Source organism: Lissotriton vulgaris, chromosome 5 (assembly GCF_964263255.1).
Source record: "Lissotriton vulgaris chromosome 5, aLisVul1.2, whole genome shotgun sequence".
NCBI classification, from domain to species: domain Eukaryota; kingdom Metazoa; phylum Chordata; class Amphibia; order Caudata; family Salamandridae; genus Lissotriton; species Lissotriton vulgaris.
Genome location: NC_141693.1, coordinates 195,349,367 through 195,369,410, shown reverse-complemented (window position 1 = coordinate 195,369,410; position 20,044 = coordinate 195,349,367). Strand labels below are relative to the sequence as shown.

Genomic DNA, 20,044 nt, shown 5'->3' with positions numbered 1-20,044 from the left:
TGTACCCGTACTAGAAAGATTAAGGCTGGGCGGGGGGGGGGGGGGGGGGGGGGGCAATCTCCATCTGATCAAGATCAAGTGGATGGGCAAAATCAAGAAATTTGAGGACATCTGGCTATTTCAACAGCTAGAGTCCCAGTGGGTTTGGTCAGTGAGGTGTTTAACAATTTTAATTTCTTCGCTAGAATATCTAAAGATAGCCATGTTTTCAGATAAAGGTTAGGATAGGGGATATGTTACCGGAGGAAAAAGATATTCTAAGGTAAGGAGACCTGGTGGAGACAGAGTCCTGCTAGGATGGCTATCTGGGCTATGCATCCGCCGTTGAGGCGCTCGAGCTGGGGAGCTCCAGACGCGGTGCGAGCAGCTGAGAGGTGAGCCATTCTCTCTCCCGATACCTGCTTCGGGGCTGCTGTGCTGCGTTCTGCCTTCACCTCTCCAGTTGCGAGTCCAGAGTGCGGTCCACCTTTGTCCCGGCAGCCTACGCGGGACAGACTCTCCGATAGGGTCTGTACACCGGATTGCCTGCGGGGCAGGGGGAGGAGCGATGTGACTGCGCCTAAACATTACTCGGCCATTGTGCGACAGACGCTGCTGCCCCTTGCCATCAAGGCTGGGTAAACTGCACTACAACTAGTGTTGGGGGCCAAAGCTTCACATGGAGAGTCAGGCATGGGACAGTACCCATATTAGATTGGGAAGTCGCTCAAACTCCCTCCAGCCACTCGTTCATTGTTGAATATCACACAGGAAGAAAGGAGGGAGGTTCCAGAAAATAAAGTAAGCCCACACCACTTCCCTAAACTATGCAATAACCGCCCACAATACACCTTAAGATTTCAATTTAACAGCCAAGACGGCACATGACCCCTGTACAGGTGTAAGGGCCGGGTATGGCGTGGCTCTTGCATTTCCGACGCTGGTGACTCCCTAGAACATTCCAGATACTTGTTCATCACAAGCACTGACCAACAGGGAGATAATAAGGTAACGGACACCCACTGTTAACAGAGCTGGGATTGCTGCAGATTGTCCAAGATGGGGAAACAGGACGCAAAACAATCAAAGCTAACATTTGACAATAAAAGGCTGTGTCGTCACATAGACATCAACACAGAACCAGATACCAAAGCAACTAACAGGGAAGAATCTGAGCAGTAATATACATCCGCACCATCCTCAGAGGTGAAAACTAGCCTCAAAACTATTGATGGGTAGTTTAATGTGCTGACCACCCTTTTGGATCAAGTTAAAAAAAGAATGGACAGTCACGAGACTTGGCTGGAGAATAAGGCATGGGCATCCAATACTCATGATTACCAGGGTAGAATCTAAAGAACAGATGGAAAAAGTATTAACGGTTATCAGGGAGAAGAACGAAGAAAGTGAAGCCTCTGAATAACTGGCGTGCCAGAGACCGCGCCATATAAAAAATTGAAGACTTTGTGTAAACATTGCTGCGTAAACTATTCGGCACTAATCTATCGTATTCTTAGTACAGAGAGCAAATCGCTCTCTCGGCCTGAAGGCCCAGTTGGTGCCACTCCTCAGCCCATAGAGGCATGCACACTAAATTACAGGGACCGTGATGTGATCAACGGCTTGCAAGTTAATAACTGTTCATTCTATCCGGATTTTAACCCTTGATACAAACTGCTTGCCGTGACTTTTTGCCTGTGAAAATTGTGTTTCAACAGGCAGAAGAGTCATATGTGCTCCTTTACCCTGCCAAATATCGTGTGACCTATGAAGGGAAACTGCATTGCTTTACAGACATCAAATCAGTGCTCAAATTTGCTTAACATACTGGCCAGCCAAGACATTCCCCAGCAACTTCGCTGCATGCCTTGGTTGATGCTAGACTAAGTAAAATGATTGAAATGTCAGTTTGCATGTAACTGCCACAAAGGGTATTGGACATGTTCATGCTGTTCAATGTTACACTGTTATGGGTCTCAATTTCTAAGATTTGAAAATGCTTTGGTTATTGCTAATGTTCTGTTATTTCCCCAGTGGCAGCAAGTAAGTTGCTGAGGCTCCTAGGTTGCCATTGTGTTAGCATATCTCTTCGCCACCCTACCACCCATCGTAGAGCAGTTTGCCAGCGATACCTGGTCCCCCAGGAGAATTCCCGGTTACATGTGACCACAAACTGGGAATTTTTTGGGTTTGAGGGAGGATACATGGACACAACCTGATTGGGAGGTTGGTGTCGGAGGTGGGAGGGTGGGTTAGTTAGCATAGAGTTCATAGGGTTGGGACGGGTGAATGGGGGATCACTGTTACTTAATGGAGAATGTACACCTGTACCCGCATCATGTGCATGCACTATAATCAATCCGCATAGCAAGGACACCACGGCCGCAATTCAACAAAGGGAACTCTGGCTCAGAATACATTACTGGAACCGGACTGAGATGTACACACTTAATTAGCTCCTTAAAATGAAGCCAATTATGTACCTAACTTGGAATATTTGCGGTCTGAATGACATTGAAAGGCATGCTTAGTACAAGCTTACCTGCCTAGACACAAAATGGCATTTGCTTTCTCCAGGAAACACATCTTTCTGGCACATCGACATCCAAATTAAACTCTCGACGTTAGAGCTATGTTTATGCCACAACTTTCTCAAGTTATTCCAGAGGGGTGGCGGTGTGGATAGGCAGAGATCTGGGGTGGACTACAATGCAATTTTTGACTTATCCAGACAGTAGATTTGTGATAATAGAAGGTCACATTTGGGGGAGATGAATTACTTTGGCAGCTATATACATGGATGACACAGATGAACCGGTGTTTTTTGGCAATATTTGGTCCGAAATCTCAAGATTCGGTGGTAACACAGTGATATGCGATACTAGATAGACTAGGGCTCTGGCAACGGTGCAGAATTGTATTGTATTCTAATTGCATTACTACCCCTGACGGGGCGGCGAAGCGCATTTTCAGCAAGTAGCACGCTACTCCTGAACCCATAAAGGATTAATGGTGAATAACTATAGTGAAAATATGAATGTAATTTGAGTGGTGGACATGTTAGTCAGTTATTTGGATTGAGAAGGATAGTGGAGGGCTAGAAGAGGGAAAAAGGTTTGCATTTATATAGCACTTGCTACCCCCGATGCGGTGTTGAAGCCCTTTTTCGGCGAGCAACACTCTACTTTGGAACCCATAAAGGCTTAGTGGTGAATTAGTATAGTGAAATACGAAATTAATTTAAGTGGTGGACAAGTTAGTCTATTATTTGGATTGAAAAGAATAGTGGAGGGTTAGAAGGAAAGGAGTTCAAATTTTATTTTTGTTTTGTAGCTCATAGCAGTAGAAGGCTTGGGGTGAGTAAATGGAGGTGGAGGGGTATGAGTAAAGGGAGGTGAAGGGGATGAGTAAAAGGGAGGTGGAGGGGATGAGTAAAAGAGAGGTGGAGAGGGAAGAGTCAGAGGGAGGGTTGAGAAAGGCTTGTTTTGGGGAATCAGAATAGTAAAAAGAGGTATGAGATGATGCAAGGAGGGGTGGAGTAGGGAAGAGCCTCAAAATTGTAATTTTGGGGATCATAGTAGTGGTATGTGGATTAGAATGAAAGAGCGGAGGTAATGGACATATTGATAAAGGTATAGGGTGAAAACAGGTTAGCGCCTTGGATATGCTGAATTAAAAAAAGTAATGAGTTAAAGTAATAAATATATAGATACAAAAGTAATAAAGATAGAAATCTAAAGTACATGGAAGTTATAGAGATGCACAAAGGAAGGTAGATTAAAGATGCATTAAATAAAGTGGCTTTCAAGTGTTGTACTTTAAATTAGTTTAATTTATTTATATATTTTTTTGTTGATCAACAGAGAGGCCATTGTAGATAGTTATGATAAAATTACTTATTAATGTAGTCACAAATACATGTTAGAAACATGGAATAACGTAACTGTCAGTAATATGTACATTTGTGAAGGAGAATTAATGAATATCTATATATAATTAAAACAATCATTCTACATGTTAATACAAAGCAATACACATATATAGGTACACATCTATAGTACAAAACAATGCTTATATAAAGAGATATGCTGTATATTTTTATCTGTTTGCGTATAGCGGTTATGTGGGAAGAGCCAATTCTTGAGTAGTTTTCTGAAGATAAGGTCTTTATTCCGTAGGTCTTATGTTGGGGGTAAAGAGTTCCATAGTTTGGCTGCTTGAACAGAGAATAATGTGCCACCCCATTGTTTTTTTATTTTATCTTGGGATTTTGAGGTGAAGTGTGTAGGAAGGTGGATACCCGACTATGGTTACCCCAGATTTGTTTGCCTATTGTTTAGCTGGTTTTCGACTTAATTGGCCTGGGATCCTGCTAATCAGGGCCCCAGGCTATATGCTCTCTCTGTAAAATGGACTCCATGTACTCTAGGTACATCTCCAATTGGACATTGGGTCACCTTATGAGCCCCTGTACAATGTACTATAAGTACCCAGTGCATAGGTGCATCCAAGGCCTACCAAGGGCAGCAGCATATCTTTTGTCACTCTTGGCTGGTCATCCAAACTGACAACTGGCTGATCACTCAGCTGGGGCAAGGTTGTGTAATCAGCCCTTGCTTACATATAGTATTCCTATATCTAACCTTATATCTAGACACATATATACCGATAAGTCACTCCTATGGCAGGCCTTAACAATCATGGAGGCAGAATGCTTGGTTGTATGCAAGATGAGGCTCTAGCATGAGCTGAGCCTATGCAGCTTTCGGAACCATGTCCTTATAGCTGTTCTAGGATATAGCCATACCATATACTCTTAAGTGCATTATGAACCTCGCTGTTAAATGCTAACTCTGGTTTGGCTTTATCAAAACATGTCGTGTAAGGTGTCATACGCTTTGGAATACTACCCCCTCGCCAGTTCTGGCGACGGGGGTAGGATTCCATCCTTCTAGAGGGAGAAGACATGTTGTTTCTACTAATCCTGGTTAAAGTTAACCAGAGCCTCAGCATCACAAAATGGATGCTGCTGCCACAGACACAAGTCTGACCTCCTGCTAATGGGAGTCCTTCTAGCGAGGGAGGCTTGGACAATAGGTTTCCTGTCTTGGGAGATGCCAGCACCACCCCAGACAGGCTCTTGTGTATTAGGGCAGGGAGGGCTGAAAGAAATGACACTGCCTGGGGCACACAAGGTGTCCCATGCATTGTCCAGTTCAAACCGGTGCTGGGGCACTCCAGCCCCAATTCTGGCGCCAAACTGGACAAAGGGAAAGGGGTGTAACCACCCCATTCCCTGGTCCCACCCATAGGAGGGAACTAGCAGGTAATCCAGCCCCTAGATTTGGTATATAGGTAGGAGCTGAGTCCCAAGACTTTGGATTTGATCCTGACTGAAACTTGTAACGAAACTCTGGACCTTCAACGTTCTACCTGAAGATAGAAGACTGAAGAATCTCCCTTGTGGTCAAGGAGTGACCACCCTGCTCAAGCAGGCACCATCAAGCGATCAACAGTTTGCTTTGTCGTCGCTCCCGCCGGAGCCCGAACACAGAGCCTGACAAGACCCGGACTTCCAGACTTCCTTCAGCCCGATCCACAGCCACAGCAAAGCTGAGACCCGTGGAGGCGACGCGAGACGTGGGACCGGCCATCTTGTAATTGCTTTCCGCCAAACTTCTGAGGCACCCTCGAAGTTGTGCATTGGGGATTGAGAAGCCCCAGCCCCTAGCATCATCTGCACCAAAGATCAACCCTCCACACTCCACGAGTGCTGCGTGGGGCCCTTTTACATTTTCCTGCTCGACACGTCTGTCCGGTCACTTGCCCGTTGGCTAGTGGCTTCTGATAAAGAAACCTTGAATTTCCACTGCTGGTCTGGTTGCTCCAGACTGGCCCCTGCCAGGAGCAGCCCATCAGACCTTTCTGGTCTGATTGAGAAGCCATCTTCAATTCCTGCGTGGGTTGCCATAGCCAAGGCTTGTGGACTCCAATCCGGAAGCCGACACCGCCGACAGCGAGAGCCTTCGTGGGATAGTCCGTGCCCGACTCCTGGTCGTCGTTGACGCCTCCTGGTCCACGTGGCTACAGAGACAAGCTTCACAACATCACCTGATTGTTTGCCGACATCGCCTGGTTCCTTCCTGGTTCCTTCCTGGTCACTGGCTAGTGACCCAGACTCTGTCCCCTCTGCTTTCAGGTACTCTTCATCCTCGATCTGCCCTTGGATCCAACTGGAAACTTCCCTCCTGGTCGCCTGCAGCATCTTTCTCCAAGGCTCCATTGGATTCAGCGACGAAACTCGACACACTGACACCTATGCACCCGCTTCCTGTGGGTAAGGTAACACGTGTACTTCAGTGCTCCGGTGGGTAATAACTATCCTAGTGTCCAACTTTCAAGTAGCTTTCTCCTAGTCCATCCGGAAGTGACCTAAAAAAACTAGTTTCCAATTCTTTCGTTCCAATTCAAACTCTATGGTAACTTGCGTGTGTATAAAGAGACTCCACACGCCTCCCGTGGGTCTCCTACTTTCTATCCTTTGGTAGTACAGTGTAGCCCCAGCGATTTCCCAGGCTCTAGGCCTATCCCTTGTTCGTGACGTGGTTCTTATACCACTATTTTAATATTTGGTTTGAAGTGCCCCTAGGGCTCTACTGTATTTTGTGCAACTTATTGTATGATAGTTAAGTAACTTGTTATGTGCTTGTGCCTCTGATCTCATAAAGAGCTCAGAAGGGTTGTTTAGAAATAAATACATATATATTTTATATATATATCCTGTGTGGTGTCCTTTCATTTGGTATTCAAGGGGTTACATATGGTAAATCAGCTGGCTTTACATGCCCTCTGAAAGTTTTAGCCTAAGACTGCCTTTGTCCATGCTACCTCTAGGATAGCTGGTCTATAAGGTTGACTTTACAACCATCACCATAAGGGTTGTTTGGACTGACACAGGGTGCCCACTAGAATAGTGGACATCACATATCAGGCCAACTTCTCACAAAGTGCCACTCTCGAGTGGAGGTTCCTTTGTTGAATGTGTTTGGTGATTTTATTCCTGATGAAGCGTGGTCCCGTTTCATGTATTGCTTTGTGGGTGGTACAAAGCAGCTTGAACGTGGATCTTCTGGCAACCGGTAACTAATGCAGGGCTTTCAAGGCAGGGGAGATGTGGTCTTGCGGTGAGTAGTCTGGCAGCAGAGTTCTGAAACTGTTGTAGTCTTTTCATGGTTGTTAAAGGCGATCCGTGGTAGAGGCTATTGGCGTAATCAAGTTTGGACAAAACAAGGGCGATGGTAGCCTGGAACTTGTGTAGAAATCCCAAATGGGGAAAATTGGTCTCAGAGTTTTTATGGTGACAAAGCTCAATCTTGCTAGTTTGTCCACTAGGACATTCATTGATAGCTTGGAGTGCATGGTCATTCTGAAGTTTCTTACTTCTTTTGATATTTTAGGCGGTGTTCTCAGATCAGTCCATTCGCCGAGCAGGTCATAAGGTTTCCAATCACCACATGTGAGTATTTTAGTTTTGGAAGCATTCAATTTGAGGTGGCTCCCAGTCATCCATTGATTCACGGATCTGAGACAACTGAAAATTGGCAAATGGTCAACGTCTTTGGGGCTTTGAAGTTGAAGGAGTATTTGGTGGTCATCTGCATAGGTGAAATTGATTGATATGTGACAGTAATGACTTTATGTAGATGTTGAAAAGCATTGGTAAGATAATAGAGCCGTGAGGGACCCCTGCTGTCGTGAAGTACGGTTTGGACGAGAAAGGTGAGGTATGGAGGACTTTAGTTCTGTTGCAAAGGTAGGATGCAATCCAGTCTAGGGCAGTCCCCTCATTGCCGGCTTCGTAGACTCTTTGTATCAGAGTGTCATGGTCAACAGTGTCAAAGGCAGCCGAGAGGTCCAAGAGAAGTAGCGCAACAACTCCGTTGCAGTCAACTGTGTTCTTTAGATCATCCCAGATGGCAGATTCTCTGCCTCTCCGTCGAAGGAATTTTAGTTGGAAGTCTGAAATGATGGCGTTCTGGTACATGGAAGCAGTGCACTGCATGGGAAGCCCCAGGGGGCCGGCAGCAGGTATTGCCCAGGGCTAACGGCAGCCATGTGGCGAGGTCTTGGGTCGCCTGCCTGCACCAACGCCTTTCCCTTAGGGCTTGGCAATTGGGGGCGCAGCATCCAATCTCCCAGCTGGCCTTCCCGGGGGGCAGACAAGCTGCTCAGGGCCAGGTACCGCCAGTGGAGTGAGACAGTGCAGCCCACACCATGGAGTGTGCAGTGGACTAAAGGACTGACTTGAGCCTGGCCCCGTGTTACTGTGGACTGGGTCCCAGTTGGAGCTGGCGGCGTCAGGTTCCCCCACCCCTGAGGCTACAGCCCCCCCTGTGGTTATGGCCCATATACAGAGCTGTGGGGAAACATAGGCATAGACACTGCTGGGGACTATAAAGAGCAACTCAGAGAAACTGATCCCCACGCTGCATGTGCTGACAACTGCCGGCTCTGTCCGCACCAGGCCTAAAGTGTGAGGGCTTGGCGGCAGCCCTGGGACTGCCCCTGCCATCAGGGCACAATGACCTCAATAGCCAGGCAGAGAGACTTTTAATGCAGCAACGGGGATAGGGGAACTGAGGAGCCTACTGGGCAGCTTTACAGCCATTATGCCTCACCCACCCACCCACTTTTTTCCTTTCCCTGCCTTGGCTCCCCACGCTTGGACACTGCTGGCAGCTTCTTGGCATTGGACCCTGCATCTGGAGAAACTGGAGCCAGTCCGCTGGGGGGGCGGACCATTAGATGAACTCTACCAGGGTCCTGGTACTTCGGAAGTAGCTGATTGAGATACGCCCCCACCAGAGACTGGCTCCCAGGCCCCCTTGGAGCAGACAACAAGCCCGCTCAGGCCAATCCAAGTGCTTCTCGAGAAGCACTGGAATTGGCTGTAGGAGAGTCTGGGATGCTGTGTTCATTGGAACTACAGTTTATGGAGCAGAAGAGCACTGAGGCGCGGGACAAGAGGATCAAAGATGCAGCAGCCGCTACTGTAAATGATTCTCAAGACACTGCACGATTGACCCTTTGCTGGCATCCCAGGGGCCCCCGGCTTAACACCTCCAGGTGGTGGGGCTCTGCTGGTTGCACACAAGATGCTATTGGGACTGAGTGGCGGTGCTAAGGGACAGCTGGTAATCCATGGTCCACACTGATTTCTTATTCACTGCTCATGCTTTTTTGCTTGTGTATGATGATTGGGGAGCGGGGGAGGGAATAGAGATAGGATGTGTTTGGATGAGGGGGGGGACATGGTGAGGGTGGCATACACTTTAGTTAAACCCGGCTTTAGTCCCTAGCTGCACCTCGTCAGGTACTTCTTGTACACGAAGTACGGAGCAGGTGGGATGTGTTGGGTTGGGGAGGAAGAGGGATTTTTGTAAGTTTTTCTTTTCTACTTTAGCCTATATCTAGCATGCTTATTCTCATAGAATTCGTGGGCACTTGACACACACACCAATCTTCAAGGCATCGCCAATGATAGGACCACCCACCTAGCCCGATAACTGACCCACAACCACCTGACCATGCAGGGAGACTCACTGTTCTCTCATGGACCATTAAGGTCTTCTGGATAAGATATCGTGGGGGCATTCATGAGAGCAGCACACAAATACAGCCCAGACGTACTGCTATTGCAGGAAACATTTCATGTGCAACAGCGTTCCCTTTTTGGCACACAGGTGTTTCACACAGGGGTTCACCATGGTTTGAAAGGAGTTGCCATTTTAATACTGCGCCATGTCCCTTTTGTGGTATCAGAGCTACAGCATGATAGGCTGGGACGCTACATGGCAGTGGCCGGTTCCATGCAGTGTTCTCAAATGTCGCTGGACCCCCTCCCCCGACACTGGCATTTGTGGCGATACTAAGCCGGCTCCTAACAAAGCTTCCGGCAGCTACCCGGATTCTGAGTAGGGCTTACAATGGCACCCAGCCTAGACGTACATCCACAGCTACCGCCACATCATCACACCTCACTATACTAGCCACTTTCTTGTGCAACATGTCACTTCTGGATGACTGTTGGGCGCAACACCCAATGGAGCGAAGCTCTACCTTTTTCTCTAATGCGCATCAATCTCACTCCCATCTTGACTATCTAATGCTTCCTCTAGCACAGATCCAAACAGTGCTCAATGCGCAAATTCAGACCACTCGCCCGTGCAGATTACTCTTGCATGGGGACCGCGGCGGAATGGCGTCTGAGTCGCTGGTGCCTGCAGGACGAAAATGTTAGCGAGGCTTATCACCAAATGGGAGAAATATATTTGAAAGAAAACAAGTAGTCAGTGGACACCAGAGTATCCTTTGGGAGGCGATGAAGGCAACTGTAGAGGAGAATTATCAGCTACAATAAGAGCCAGAGAGAACGTCCCAACAAAAGATTTCTTACTAAGACTCCTGCATATGCGAACTGGAAAGGTAGTTCCTCACCACGGCAGCGGCGGACTCTACTTTAATAGAATATCTACATGCTCAAATACGCTTACATCAGGAACATATGCAAGAGGCTCGGGCAGCTTGGCTGATTACGCAAAGCTGGATATATCAGTGGCGAGATAAGGCTAGTAAGACCCTTCACTGGCTGTGCACAGTCCGCACCAACAAAGCACATATCCTAGATTTCCACAGACAGCGGGCTAAACATCACGGGCAGCACAGATATTGAACATGCCTTTGCCTCACACTACCAACAGCTATATAGTCCCAGCTGTGAGGGGAGGCGGGCAAACCTTCAGAGCTTGGTGGCAGACCTCCCAGTGACAAAGTTGCAATGGAGGACAGGGAACTGCTGGAGGCTGACATTACTCTAGAGAAAATGAGGATAGCTCTGGCACAGCTTCAGTCAGGTAAGGCGCCTAGTTACCGCAGATACCTGGATGAGTTTTGAAAGCTCCTGTGGCCCCAAAATCAGCTCGCTCTTGCGCAGACTTTGCTGGAAGCACTGAAGAAAGGTCAGCTGCCTAGAGATCTCCAGGCAGTGGTGCTAGTGGTGCTTCTGAAGCCAGGCCATAGCGGCACGCACTATGAGGATTGGGCAATCTCATTGCTGAACAAGGAAGTGCAGATCAGGGCCAAAGTCCTGGCCAACAGATTGTCGGGTTGATCGGGCAACTGGTTCAACCAGACCAATCTAGGTTCATGTTCCACAGAGCTACCAGACAATATCAGAAGAGTTCACAATGCTATCAAGGCGAGTGTCCGTCTACCAGGACATCAGGCCCTACTCATGGTCAATAACAAGAAAGCATACAACTCTGTGGACTAGGAATACCTTTTTGCATTTGTGTCACCTTCAATTCGACGAAAAATGTATAAGCTATATTAGACTGCTTTATACCCATCTCCAAGGCAAGAGTATGAATCAGAAGTGTAGTCTCTCCCTGGTTTCCCATCTGGAGGGGCATCGACAAGGTTGTCCACTTTCTCCACTACTCCTTCCATTAGCAAAAGAGCCTCTAGCAGTCTGGGTGAGAGCAGATACTTTATTTTGCAGTTCTAGTGTTCCTCCATAGTGAGTGATAGAATCTTACTGTACAGTGATGAAGTCTTACTCTTCCTGGATGACCTCACCAGCTCTGGCCCACAAGCTCTGCACACCTTCAGTATATTGGGGTTCTACTCAGGCCTCTGGATTAACAACGGCAAATCATCTATTTATCCAATGTTCAACCATGGAACGGCCATGCCGTGGGCCCCAGAATTGCAGGTGCTTCCTCAGGGGTTTAAGTACGGCAAGGGTGTAGATCACAGAAGGTAAGACCCAGGCATTTCACTACAATCGATGTCCGAAGTGCGGAACGAGGCGATTGCGGGGTTACGTCATTCCCAGGATGCCTCACGACATGGCTCACTCTTCCCAGCCGCCGGAGGCAATGTAGCCGCCTGGGCCTAAATTTCGTGGGAAGCTTTGGCAGAGACTGAAAAGAACTGTCCATTGCATGCCAAGAAGCCTGCTGCCTGTCTGTTCACATGTGACCTCTTCACTAGGGGCTGTGTGTTGGGAACCCGCTCCTCAGGAAAGATTAAGACCACTAGAGAGCGGAGGGCTATGATAATATCCCATTAGACGTCACCTGCCATGAATGTATTCCCAATGGAAGCCCCAAACTGGTTTCAAGATACGAAACAGGAAACGCCAGAAGATACGTTGTGGAGACTAATCCCGAGGCAGCGATGTGGGGAAGTTGACGGTTCAGGGACATGCCATTTCGAATTCCCTGGTACCCCCATTCATCATGTGGACAAGCTAAGGACTTCTGTTCTAACAACTGCAGAAGAGTAACCATACACCTGTCCTCAGCTGCATTGTGTTAAGGCATTTACATCCAAATACAAGCTCTACAGGCATAAGGCCACACACTCTGCCCAGAAGCCGCATCAGTGTATGTATTGTGAGAAAATGTTTCATCGAAAAGACCATCTACGAAATCATCTGCAAACCCATGACCCTAACAAGGAGTTCCTCCAGTGCCTGGAATGTGGCAAGAACTACAACACCAAGCTTGGCTATAGTCGTCATCTTGCCATGCATGCTGTAGCCAGTGGAGACCTCAGCTGTAAAGTGTGTTTGCAAGTCTTTGAAAAAACACCAGTCCTACTGGAGCATCTGAAGGCCCATTCACGCAGGGCGTCAGGTGGAACAAAAGAAAAAAAGCACCCATGTGACCACTGTGACCGACGATTCTATACCCGCAAAGATGTCCGCCGGCACCTAGTGGTCCATACGGGGCGCAAGGACTTCCAGTGCCAGTACTGTGCCCAGAGGTTTGGGAGGAAGTATCATCTGACCAGGCATGTGAAGAAAAGCCACTTTCAGGATCAAATAAGGATCAAAGTGGAACCTGCTGACATGTTGAGCTATATGAGCTGTAACTCTTCTGTAGCTGTGAAAGAGGAGTTGAGCCCAGTTATGTGCATGCAGCCAAGGGAGATGATGGGTAAACCTTTTCCAAGCATGCTGCTAATGGGCATGTACAGTTCGCATCATCTTCAGACCATGCCAAGCTCTGGCCTCTCACACTCCTTAGTTCCAGGCTCTCTGTCGATGGGGTTGAGCTACCCCTTGGAGTGTTCATCTGCGGTCACCAACATGAAACACTTCAAAATACCAGCTCGCATCTACCTCATACCTGCCTGAGCGACTGTCAAAAAGTGACCTTGACAGCTTACTGGCAGAGCTCCCCAGTGATCGGTCCTCCAGCGAACTGCAGAGTTTGCAACCTCAGGCCTTTGGATTGGACGAGTCGTTGCTGTCAAAAAGTCCTGCCAACCGGTCAGAATCTTACTGTGCTGCTAACATTGATTTTGGACACCACCTGGGCTTCCTACCTCTGAACCTACCTCCGTGCAACCCACCTGTGTCCACTGCCGGTCTCTTCATGGGCTATTCACAGGGGGAAGCTCAGTCACTGCTTACCACTTTACAACCTCAACCTCAAGAGTCCACAGGACCTGGGGGGGCCTGAACTTTGGACCTCTTCACTCGTTTCCCCCAGTTTTCACCTCTAGCTTGAGTACTACTACCCCTCCACGGTTTCACCAAGCATTCCAGTAGGTGTAACAGGACAGTGGACAGAAGCTGCTGCGGGTACTTGAAGAGCCTTACTACACAATGATCACATTATATATACATGCCTTATTGAGACAGGATGCTTCCAGTCTTGAAAAGGAAAACCACAGTGTTCCTTATTGAAGATTTTATATATATTTTTTTAAACCAGAAAATACCCTTGCTCCCCAAGTCACCCATTAACCATATACAAACTTTTTCACTTAGCCTACTCATAGGCATATGTTTGCAAAGCATTATGGGAATGCAGATGGTCATAGAGAAATGTATATTTTTTGCTCATAACAAATCTAAAAGTCTCAGTTAAGAGCAGTACTATTTTACCAGTCTTTTACAACCAGAGATGGAAGCCTCTAAGGCACGTACAGTGATCACAGATTGTGTTTGTCCTCCCGAGATATCTTGTTGGGGAAAGAATGCCTGGTTTGGGAATTAATAGCCGAGATGGGTTGTCACTGGATAATGAAAAGGGTAATAGTAATGGAAATTGATAGCTGAGATTGTCTGTCAGTAGGTAATGAATAGGGTTTTAGTAAATCCAGTAGGCCGCCACCTTCAAGGATCGAGATGAGATATACAGTCAGATATGCTTTTTTTTCCCATGGTCTCTTTTCCAGTCAAAGGGCCTCTTACTCCTTATGCTATCTTTGTATGACGTAGTGGCGCATCAATTGAGTTCTTGTAATGCTTTTTTAACCCGTGCCAAATGTTCTTGACCTGGCAAGACTGTGTTTTTACTTGTACCTATGGCAAGAGATCCAATTCCAGCACTACAATCTCCGTTCTCAGCTGGAGACGTTCACTTGGAAATTCCCTTCCATTGTCTTTGCTTGGTGGTTCGGCCATATTTAAGATGGTCGCCTAATCAAGACTATTGTACTAACTTCAGAACTTCCTGTTTCCGGTGAAGAAACCCTTTGCCAGGGCAAACACCCTGTTACGCCAACTTTGACGGAACGGAGGGACTCCTTGCATCGCCCTTCCAAAATGCTCTAGACCCACTTTTGAATGGGACCTTGCCACCCCAGACCTGTTGCTATACTACAGAGTGCCACCCCTGCTGGTGCTCAACAACTGGTGTTTTGATGGAATGAGCTGCAGGATATTACTGCCTTTCACATGTGCTGTATGGAGGGGATGAGACGCACAACATTCTTGCCTTCAAGTTGGTGGTCCTGACCGTGTGGAACGAAGAACCAGCACTCTAATGCCGGAGACTCAGTTGTGGAAAGGGACCAGACTTCCCCAAGTTGCAGTGCTCCACGGATTCACCAAGTGGGATGCTATCGGCATTACAACACCGGGGACGTTCTCACAAACAGATCCATCTAGGCCTTTTCAGAACTACAAACTGAACATGAACTGCACTGCTCCCGTTTTTTCAGTTACTTCCAGCTCCGACATGCTCTCACCCCCTACCTAAATGCGTACTCTGAGATCCCAGCCAATTTCCCCATGGAGGTGAGAATCGTGCCAACATTAAAGCGCACAAGCTGTTGGTTCTCTATCAATCACTATTACACTAACAATCCGACCCGAAGGGGAGAGTGAGGGAAGGATGGTGCCAAGATCTGGGCCAGATCAAGGATGAGGGCTGGAAGGGGGCAGGGACGGCCCCTAGAGAGGCTGTGATTGCTGCTCAGTTCTGCCCCATTCAACTCAAGATACTCCACTGCACATATTTTACCCAGGAACGACTATCCCGGATGGGATTGATAAGCTCTGGGAACTGCCTACCCAGCAACATTGATAATGGGGATTTAGTACACACATTTTGGAGCTGCTTTGTCTTAACACAATTCTGAGAGAGGATACTGGGATCCTTGGGGACTGGTTTGGGCTGGAGGGTACCCAGGGAGGCGAAGTTCGTCCTATTACACATCACTGAACATATGGAGGGTAATCGATATCAAAGGGCGCTGCTCTTGATAGGACTGCTAGTGGCCAAGAGGGACAAAGCAAGGGCATGGAAGAGTCCTGGAAGTCCCCTACTGGGGGGAATAGGCAAAGGGCATAGAATTCTGCATGGCCTTGGAACACCTGCTATATCAGGCCAGATAATACCCCCATAAATATGTCAAAATATGGAAAGACTGGGCGAAATTTTTGGACATCCACATCTGGCCCGTCTAGATCCTGGTTTATCGACAAATAATTACCCCCACTAAACACACATAAGGGTAAAATCTAGGAAGTTATATTGGCTCCTCCGACTGTGTGGTTCTCGCATCTGTCACAGTCATTAGGGCGACAGCTCTTTGGCTTCTGGGACATGGGTTCATTGCTCCAAACAGGTTTGTTGTATGCTGATACAATACCATTATCTATATGCCACACATGGCCGTTTTGTTCTGTTTAATACAATATCCAATAAAAAAGTTCTTCCGAAAAAAAGAAAGTCTTGCAGGTCCAGGCATGCAGCCATGTCTTATGATGGCACCCTAGGTATTCATGGAGCAGGCTACAGAATTTGCTGTATAAAGTTCCAACTTGATATGCCAAACCACATTCTGGGCATCTGTAAGGACTTCCTCGAAATGGCCTTGCAGAATCTCTGAAAACATGAGCATCCGTCTGTGCATTTCCCAACAAGACATGAACGTAACACGATAACGGTCAGTAGACATTTAGTAATTTCAAGGCTGTGATGCCGGTGGTGAAGCACTTCTTTCCCCAGGCTCCAAAGTGCTTGGATTCTTTATCTGCCATGCTAGGGGGAACATTACTTTCTACTGGCCTGAGGGACATGATGCCTGAATGACAAAGCTCTCTGGCGACAGAGGAGTAGAGAGAAAAGTAGGTTCACCCGGAGCAGCAAGATAGCACCTAGCCACTAGACGATTGCCCGTGGGGCAGAAAATTGCTTTTCCCAAGGTGCCAGGAAGGGGGTCAAGCAAGGCCTCATTAAAAAAAGTATAATGGTTCAGAGGCTTGTTAACAGGGAAAAGAGACTGTTAGAACATGTGTTTAACATCCACTTTTGAAAGTTGGAAATCTAGAACTTCTGCATTTTTCGTGGCAAAATGAAGTGAGGGAACTTCCGGAGTAAGGGGACTCCCAAAGGGAACTCCATGTCCACTTCTGTCAATGTGTCAATGGGACTCACAGAAGATACTAAGGGATCAGAGTCTAAACAAAATAACTGGTGCCATCTCTCCTCTTAACTCTCAATCCTAGAGCAATCTTTGAGCCTCCCGCTTGGATCTGTGTTTGTGAAGCGGTGGCACCATCTGCTCAGCTTGAAGCTCTGGTGAAGCTGATGTTGGTAGCTCCTAGGACGTGGCGGCCACGGCACAGGGGACAGTGTATAGCTGGCCAACGGGGGTATAAGCTGAATCTGTATCAGGGCAACTGGGCCAACAACCCATGGTCATGAATATGGGGCCAAGTTGATTTCTAGTGAATATACTAAACATGGCAATCATGATGGCCTGAAGATGGGAACTATGGCAGAGTGGTCAATGGTAATGGGGCATTCCATAAGTGAGGTACCAGCGCCAATGGACCAAGAATGACGGGGGGCGGTGGAGTCGGCTCGACAGATTGCAGTTTCAGCATGTCAAACAAAGGATCAGGTACGGCTAAGGAACAGGTTTGGAGGTGGTTCATCAGGCTTCAAGGGGACGAACTCCGGCTCTAAAGACAAAGCTCCTGTGGGAGTCCAGGGCGGTTTGGGAGACTCACATTTCCCAGAGTGCTTCTTATGTTTCTTCTTTCTGGCCTCAGAAAAGGAAGGTGATCTTGAGAGGGGCTGAAATAGATGACTGCTTTACCTTTTAACAGATTGTCACTTGAATCCTCTTACTTTGTAGTCAGGAAAAACAAAGTAAAATACAAGCACAAGCTCCTTTGGAAGACAGAGCCTGCTATTTAAACTCAGTCTTTGAATGCACATCAAATGTGACAAAATAAAAAAAGATTTAAAGGCTTGTTTACAGAAATGAAGCATTTGTAAGAATACTGTAAAAAGGATATGCTCCACAGGAGAGAAACTCAACCTGGACATTCTAAAACAAATAAAGCCAGCAAATAGAAAGCAAGCAAATGTAAGTTACAAAACAGAAGGCCAATGGTAAGCAATGAGCAGAATGCATTCTCAGGGAAGATTTCAGAATGTCTCTAAGACGCTGTTGGCAAACCAGACAGCTGTGCTGCCTGGTAGGCTTCAACCTAAAGTCAAAAAAATAAAAGTAAAATCAGCAAGTCGCAGGACAATATAATTAGAAACGAGGGACAGGGGATTTTGGGCCCCATCCTGGATTCCTCTCACACTCTGTTCCCCTCACCTCCAAAGGGTTACCCCTTGGAGAGAATCTTGAAAACACTTGCCAAGAGCCAATGAGACCCAAAGCATTCCGAAGCTTCAAGCCTTTAAATACCCGAAACATTCAAAATCTGAAATATAGTCCTAAAACAGAACAGTAACAATACTAAATTTGTTGAGCTGCAAGACAGATAGCAAAACAATGTGTAAGCTTGCTGCAGGAGTGGACAGATCATAAAGTGACCCTGCATTTACCTTTTTGTGGCCAAAGAAACTATAATTGGCACATGGGCTAATTGGAAATGTCAATTATAAAAATGTTTTCCTTTCTGCTCTTTTTAGTTGTTTCTGAAAGAGCCAGGCATCACCAAGTGCATTCACTTGAAAATCAAAGATAAACAAAAACATAAAATGGCAAAGCAAATAAATCTGGCTTGTATTTTAATGAAAATGCCCCATTATTGATAGACGATTTTGAGAGGCCGTGCAAAATTCTAAATCGGTGTATGCAAAAATGAGAAAGGGTAGAAGGATGGTGGTGCAATGGTGTACAGATGGATGCATGTCTGAATGAGTAAGTACAATGATGGATAAATGGGCGACTAAATACATGGACAGATAGCTGGGTAAATAGAAGAATGGATGAATGTGGAATGGTTATGATGACTGCTCAGTACATGGATTGCAACGATCGTGCCCGTGGTAGGAGACTATTCTCCATTGCTGCTCCATCAACCATGCACTAACCTATTAAATAGTCCATGCACCGAGACACCCAGTCTTCTATCGACAGTCACGCAAACGCAGCCTTTCTCGTCGGGCATTAATGGATACACACATTCATACAATCTCATGCACACAAAAAGCAGCCCATAAATTACCAAGTGGTTTCTCTACAAAAATAAAAAAAAGGGCTGGTTTGTAAATTTTGCCAATTCCTATTGTGCGTAAAAATTATAACAAAACCATCTGGCAGAGCCAGACGTAGAAAGAACCTATGTAGACGCAAAAGTTAAGAACCCATTAATGTTTGAAGATAAGGTCCTACTCGTGAAAGGTTGCTTATTCACTACCAAAAGCAACTTACCCACACGGCTCCAATCTGGGGCATGCTCACTGATGTGAGCCAATTGTAAATTTAAACCAACCTCTCCTGTAAACTGTTCTAATCGAAGCATTTTTGTAGAAGCGCTAAATCAATGCATATTCACAGATAACATATTTCTGTATCTAAACCGTTTACTTTGCCACAGTAACGAAAGAAGTAAATACAACAGTAGATCATTTGTAACACAAACAACGTGTGCTCTTTAGGCTATGTTCTTCAAGGTTTCGCTTTACTTTCGACAGCATCTTGTTGGGGTGGGTGTCCATCTACTTGTCCCATATATACTTGGGCTCTTGTCTATCTGTACCACAGGAATTGTTGTTTCCTAGGTTTTATGGGGGAACGTTGGGTGGTTGACGATCTGCCACATATGTCACCATGTATTACTGTTAGAAATGGGGGTCTTAAGTTGGCAGAGGTCGCTATCTTGTCCAAGTAGGGACCCTTCCTTCTAGTCAGAATAAGGGAGTTACACTCCTAAAATAACCCCTGGTTACCCCCTTGGTAGCTTAGCACAAGCAGTCAGACATATCTTACAGGCAGTGTGTAAAGCACGTGCACAAAACCTACGGTAATACAGTGTAAACACTACAAAAGGACACCACACCAGTTTAGAAAAATATCCAATATTTTTATATACTTAAGACAAGACCAAAAATGATTTTTAAAAATCCACAATACAGTTCTTCAGTTATCAAAATAAACGTGAAAAAAAGTTTCTTGAAGTCGATAGCTCCGTCTGGGGCATCGTGAAGAAAACAAGTTACTTACCTGCAACTTTGGTTCCCCAGTATTGGTAAATTTCATAGATTCCCATGATTTGTATCATTCCCCCGTCGTCGGAATGGGAGCCTCGGTAAACAGAAAATACCATAGCAGTAGTTACAAAAGAGAAAGAAAGGTCTAGGCCTCATCTCATTTTGTAGCAAATTGTCTCTTTTTGAAAAAAAGAGACCAAAAACTTGCAACAACCAATCACATTAGCCTCACCCCATAGAACCCTCCTGAGAGCGCCTCAGATTTTCGTAGCCTTTGTCTAACAGTAACCACCTCTGCT

General features: G+C 46.5%; 1 protein-coding gene and 1 pseudogene across 1 annotated transcript in view; one reads left to right on the top strand and one right to left on the bottom strand.

Moving 5' to 3' along the window:
* DPP7 (dipeptidyl peptidase 7) overlaps positions 1 to 20,044 on the bottom strand; it is a 1,540,287-nt gene that overhangs the window by 1,398,511 nt on the left and 121,732 nt on the right. The gene's annotated exons all lie outside the window — the stretch shown is intronic.
* LOC147710462 (zinc finger protein PLAGL2 pseudogene) lies at positions 12,125 to 13,600 on the top strand (annotated as a pseudogene).